A 6,719-nucleotide genomic window follows, 5' to 3' on the forward strand; every position below is an offset into this window, starting at 1 on the left:
GGAAGATCCACTAGACCCCAGGCAAGGGTTTGGGTCCCAGGCCCTGGTCTCCCCCTGCGCCTCTCCCGGGAGTAACGAGCAAGCAGGCTTCATTACTGGCAGCTCAGGGGAAGGGTCACTGGGAATGGCTTTGCAGGGCCCTCATTGAGCGATCACTCCATGCTGAGAGGAGCTGGCCGTGCTCTCGGACACCTGGTCATTAACATTGCTAATTAGCAGCCATTAATCAGGGCGCTCGCTTTTTTTTGTTGTTGTTGCATGTCACCGGCTCAGAGGAACCAAGTGAATAAGAAGATTGTTTCATTACCTCCACAAGAGGTGGAATGAAAGCAGTTCCCATCAGCTCAAGATGAGATGGATTAAGGGAAAGGTTAGACAACAGTTTGAGATGAGCTGGGGGTGCGGGGGTGTCGGGGGGCTGGGAGACCTGAGCGGTCTGCTCAGGGAAAATCAGTCACCTATAATTAATGAAATCTTCTGCAACCTAACTCTAATCACCGTGTGAGTGTTCCTCCAACAACCAAATTTCTGTATTTTAAGAGCTTTATTTTCTTCTGTTGGTGCAGAGAGTTATCTTTAAGCCATTCTAATTCTGTTTGGAACTCAGTAAGTTTTGAGTTTGATATTTTCTGCCTTCTCAGTCTAAATTCATCTTTTCCTTCTAAAATATTGACAATTTAAAATTTTAAGTAGTTATAACAAGCATTTTTGGAATATCTTCACTTTTTTATCAAAATGGATACATTCCAACCATCAAAAAGTAATAAAACAATAATAATTCCAGATTTTAGAATGAAAATAATAAACATGAAAATAGAACGTTTATCCTTACTCCAAACTGCCCCCAAAAGGCAAGAGGGAATGAAAAGACTATATTGATTTGTATATAATGACACTGAGAGGAATAACACGTCATTAAAAAGGGCTACAGATTGTGTATCTGTATGTGTGTAAATTGTTTTCTGTTTGTTGGTAATTCAAATGCAATGTGATGGACATGTTTTAATGGAGCACATTCTCTTCTGGAAAGGAGGGTGTCCTGTGTATAGAGCACATTATATTTATCTCAATTTCTGGAAAGAGGAAATCTTGGTAACAGGTTGCATGTCCCAGTGTTGTCATCGTCATCATTTTTTATTGAGAAAAAAAATATTGTGAGAATACTTATTTAATTAGCAGTTAGTTAGCTGTTATGAATTCGTTCGTTTATTTATTAAAATGTTCTCATCCAAGAGCTGCAAAGCAGGTCTCCTTGACCTATGTGGGAAGTTCTCTTTATTAAACAGCGAGCGCTTCATCCAGCTTTTTGCCGTATCTGCTGGGTCTCTCTGTATCGGGTTAGAGGATGTGATTTGCAATGGCACTGAGTGACTAAGAAGCAGAGATTGCCCAAGTATTTATCAGTGTTGTGGCCTCATCTGGACATGTGTAATAAATATACATTTGCACATGTAATACGTACCCCTGTGCTTTCAAAGCAAAATTATTCATTTACTGTGCCCTACATTTCCAAACAATATAAGGCTAAACCTGCTTTTTATATATTAATTTGCTCTGTTCATGAAGAGCTATGAAGTTGTGGGGGGAAGGAAGCAAGTATGTAAAACTAATCTGAGGAGCATTTCAATTGGGTTGGAAATCCCTAATATGATTTCTAGGACTTCATGGGAAAGTTGAACGCTCAAGGGGAAATTACACAAAGAACAGCTGAGAAAAAGTTGCATTCTGGCACAGAATCATGCAAATGGGGCACATTCTTCAGTTTTCTCATGACGGATTGCCTCTGAAACCACTGAGCCAAGCTGCAGCAATGCTAATGAGGGAGATGCATCAATGAACAGTGTCATCCCAGGGGCTTCCAAAGGGGGCCGGGGGATGGGGAGGGGGCCTGGGAGGGAGTCGGAGGAGGAAGAAGGAAGAAAGGAAGAAAAAAGGCGGGGAGAGGAGGGGAAAAGAAAAAGAAAAAGGAGCGAGAGCAGTTGAACTTTGAATCATTAAGGCTAGACCATTAAGAAACAAAACTGACTTAGCAGGTAGGCAATGGAAGGTACCAGATGAACCGTCTGTAATTATATCCCTTTCAGATTTTAGAGATTTTAAGAAACAAAATAAGGTAGGAGATAGAAAACTTTTTGAACTGTCTGCCTGTTGGACTAAAAATGAAGTTAAAGTTGGGAGCTAAAATCTCTACCCAGAGAATAGCTTGTGGTTTCTTTATTAAGGACTCCAGACTACAGCGGAACAGGCGAGGGGCCATCTATGCCAGAGGGAAAAAAAGTAGCACTTTGCAGTTTTAACTTCTTTGTGGTTGCAGATTTCTCATTTGAATATTAAAAAAAATTGTAAATGCATACATTTGTAGCTCATTTACCACACATGAAAGACAGTTTGCTTGTCATTCTAATTGTTTTGAAAGATTTTTTTTTCTCTTTAAATGAATACACACAAAGTTTTTTTAAAAGAGTATTTCTCTTGAGCTTAGCAAATGATCGCTTTCCTGGAGATCTGTGAGCAGATTTCTCTTTGTCGAGTTGCTAAAATCATACACACCGCTTGTTTCCATCCCCACCCAGTGAAGGCAAAATTATCTACTTTGCATTTTCCTCCCATTCTGGACCTCCAATGCACTATATTTGTCACGGAAATCAAATCAATAGCTATTTATTCAGCGCTTATTATGTTTAAGGTACTTTAAAGTATTTTTATAAAGAAATTTCTAAAAAATATGTAACACTATTAAGTTTCAGACCTTTTAAAGTAGCAGGAAATTTCCGAACATTGTGAATTGACTCCCTTTATAATAACACCACAGTGAACACAGCCTATTCGGTATTGATGTGAATTGTATGTTACACTTCCAAAATGTCCCACTAAAACTTATTCAGTGCTGGTTCAATCAAAGTAGAGCTAAACTGTATTTGATTTTTCCTTTCAGCAGCTTATTTTATTAGCATCTGGTTTTAAAAATGTGAACAGCCGACTGTGCCCATGTTTGCTAGCATGGCCTTTTCAGCTCCGTTAACTAGGTAAGTAAACAACTTAAATAGAAAAAAAATGACTGTGGTAAATTTAAATCCTTTACTCAATGAGGAGTATATAAGGAACTCTGCTCTAACCCATCAATATAGATTGATGCTAAAATCAGGTCCCTTTTATTCTTTTGCAGGATTTCAACCAATAGGGACCGCAAGATTCAGAATTAAAGCAGAAAAAAAAATCCCTAACTCACTCTATTGTGTATTACAGTTCATATGGTATAGTTTCCAAGACCACCCACAGGTCTGAGGCTGCCTAATGGAAGATTGTATCAGCTGCTGTACCTAATGACGACTAGATGAGTTAAGAATGAAGCGTTAGCATTCATAGCACTTGTGGGCATAAAACAGATTATTCACGTCATTTCAAAGATAACCTTTGTAGCAAAATGCATTAATTTGTGTAACACATTTGTAACTAATCAAGCACATTATCTATCGAAACTAGCCTAAAAAATGTAAATTTCTCAGATAAAAAAATAAAATCTATTGCATTAAAGGATCTGATAACATGTATTTAGACAATTTTAAGTTATATATTAATGAAAACTGCAAAGTGTGTTTCTGGAATCTCATAGTGTCACTTAACAGCATAATTATGAACAATGTTGTTAATTGGTGGTTCACTATTGTCCATCACACACCTGAGATCCCAGAGTGTCTCCAAAAACTTCCTCTCTGAAAAATCTCCAAAGGCAGGGAGAATACATTCAAACCACAAGACATCTGGGAGTGAAGGCTGAGGCAGCCCCTCTTCCTGCTCCCGACTTCCTTTTCAAGAAGAGACGTTTCTTTGAAGTCTCCTGTTTTGTTTATTAAATCCCTACGATTCACCCCACAAGATGGCCATGTTCGTTTTAATATAAAAATGTTTTAAATTACTGTTTAGTTTGCTTGCTTTTAAATAGAGTGAAACTGGCACCCCAGGAAGATGCACCATGTTAATCCTCCCCTCTCTCACGATCCCGGCCCCCACCCCCATCCCCCCCATCCCCCCCCCCCCCCCCCCCCCCCCCCCCCCCCCCCCCCCCGCCATACTGTTTTCCAGGGCGAGAGGGATGCAGCGATCAATGGTCCTTCCTCTGGGTGGAAGAGACCACTCAGGTCTTAGCCCTGCTGCAGACTTACTGTGTGGCTTCGGGCACAAAAGTTCCTTAGCTGTTTTGTTCCCTGATTTCCTCATGACGGGGGTAAATTAGATGTCGATCTTTAGACTACTTTCACTCTTAGGATGCTATAATAATTCTGGTAACACATTTTGTTTGTTCAGTGGAGTGGAATGGCTACTGAAAGGTTAATGTACATTAGCTCTGTGAATCTTTTCTAACATAAGGATTTTAAGAGTGCCTGGCCTCCATATGTGAAATATAAAAATGAAAAGCTACTTACTGTTTTGGCAAATTTAATCCTCTAAAACTTTAAATATCAAAACCTGGAAAAAATGTCTTCTTTGTTTTTCCTTTTGTTTTTGCTTGTTCAATAAAACCATGTTTAATTAGAATGAGTAACTGCTAACCTTTTATTAACCAAAGCTTTTTCTTGGAGCATAATTCCAAAAGAAAGATGCAGAAAGAAACCCGAAAACCTTGTAACAAATTTTTTTTCATTCAAAAATGTCTAAATTTTGAAAAAAAGGCAAAGTCTGAATTTTGTACACAGCTATTCATTAGACTCACTGTCCAACACGTCTGCATCCTTAACTGTGGCATTTTGCTTTCAAGTTCAGGCTCTGGAATTAACCCCGGTTGAAATTCTACCTCCACCAACCAGTTGTAGAGTTATTTATCCTCTCTAAACCTCAGTGCTGTCATCCCGAAGATAAAGATAAGAATAATACCTCATAGAGTTGGGGGAGGAGATTAAATGAGATAATATATGTCAAGTGCTCAGCGCAGTGTTTGGCCCAAGGTAAATACCCCATTGATGTGATCTATTACCATTACCAGATGGTGGGAACTGATGTTCTCTTTAATATTAAAGGCCCATTGTCAAGGTAAGACAGATAGATGAAGCATATAGGAGATATTAGAAGAAGAAAGTAACCACAAACACTTACTCAAATATCATCCAAATTGTCTTCCAAAATGCCTTCTTTGATCAAAACTAAAAACACTTCCATACTTCCTAGCTCTCTCCTCTGCATGATCCCACCGCCAGGCCACTCTCATGGTGCTCAGCCTGTGTGGACAGGCCTCACTGCTGGCATGGTGACTCCCTGCACATTCAGAATCAGTCGCTAGGATCATTGCAAGGTTACCTCCTGTCCTAGCTGAGAATCGTAACCCACCCACCAGCACCCTCAGGCTCAGGCTGGCCAGGGTCACCCTCACCTCTGTGCCACTGCTTGTGTGTCCCCTCCCTCACTCCATCCCAGGGCAGTCTCTTTCTTCGCAGGTTTCAGTTTGCACTCTTCACTCCTTCAGTGGCTCTCTGTTTCATTATCAAGTCTAAACTCCACACAGCCTTCCAGGCCCTTCTTTACTTCTTCAACCTCAATTCCAGTCTTGCCCTCCACCCACCACCCAACCTCCAGCCATGTTGAACTACTGAAAGTTCTCCAAACTCCCCATATTCACCTTCACCTCCAGGTCTTTGGGGGGTTCTCTTCTTTCTAGAATATTCTTTCTCTCCACAAAGCTCCCTGTTCAGACTCCACATAGCTAATTCCTATTTGGTCTTAAGCTTATATGAGAGCCCATCTTCCTGTGGAAGATTAGGAGCCTGCTCACATGTTCCATGGCAGTCCAGCCCTTACCCTTATCAGAATTTCTTTCAAATATCATTGCAATAGGTTATGTGCTTGTCTGTCCTATTCCAAATAATAAATTTCTTGACAGCAGGGGCTAATTCACCACCATACCCCCAGCCCTAAGCACAGAGCCTTTTACATATTAAGTCCTCAGTAAATATTTGTTAAATGGATTTCTTTTGTATCTATCAGACTAATTCATATAATCATCTTCCGTGCCCAACATAAAACAGGTATATCGATAATAAAATTCATTTTTAATATATTGCCTCAACATTAGAAACTGCCATTGACTAGCCAACCACAGAAGAGACAGAGACCTAATGAAAGACATCGACACTCACCTTCTTGCCCTACTGTCCTGGAAAATAAATAAAAACATGGGTGCTGCAGCGAGGCCCTTGAGAGCATAGAACCGTAGGAATAACTGGGAAGATTTACATCATGAAGTCACGATTGGTGGTGTGGAAGAGTTTGGGACATAAATCTTTAAAAAATGTTTTGTTTATGATCAGGAAAAACTGTGAGGTTTTCCAACCCCTGTGCCTCTGCAGCGTGTGCGTGTGTGTGCGGAGGTGAAATGGGCAGTTCTCTGTGTTGTGTTTTACAACTCATACTAGTTATTAAGGAACGCTCTTCCATACCCTCCTCCACCCTGATCTTACTAGTGTTTTACCCAGCCAGACGCTCCTTCATGTCACACACCAGCAAAGGAAAATCTCAAACACCTCAGCTCCAATCATAATTACTTTTTTCTGGAACACCCATCTCACTTCACTTTTGACTTTATGCCCATTCCACTTTCTCCAGACTTTGGATCCTATTTGGGCGCCCGTTTTTGGCTCTAAGTGTGGATCCTGGAACTTGGTTTTTCTCAAGTTTTCCCCCTTGATGTTCTTTTAGAACTTCGGTTCCTTACGCTCAATGTTTGACTA

The 6,719-nt window shown here is 40.3% G+C and overlaps 1 long non-coding RNA gene across 1 annotated transcript; it reads left to right on the plus strand.

The window, feature by feature from the left end:
* The first annotated feature begins 234 nt into the window (after positions 1 to 234).
* On the plus strand, positions 235 to 3,893 carry LOC138918923 (uncharacterized). Its single transcript, XR_011428690.1, has 3 exons — positions 235 to 370; positions 2,936 to 3,026; positions 3,167 to 3,893. It is a non-coding gene; the product is annotated as an uncharacterized lncRNA (long non-coding RNA).
* Positions 3,894 to 6,719: the final 2,826 nt, after the last annotated feature.

The sequence above is a fragment of the Equus caballus genome, chromosome 19 (genome assembly GCF_041296265.1).
Source record: "Equus caballus isolate H_3958 breed thoroughbred chromosome 19, TB-T2T, whole genome shotgun sequence".
NCBI classification, from domain to species: domain Eukaryota; kingdom Metazoa; phylum Chordata; class Mammalia; order Perissodactyla; family Equidae; genus Equus; species Equus caballus.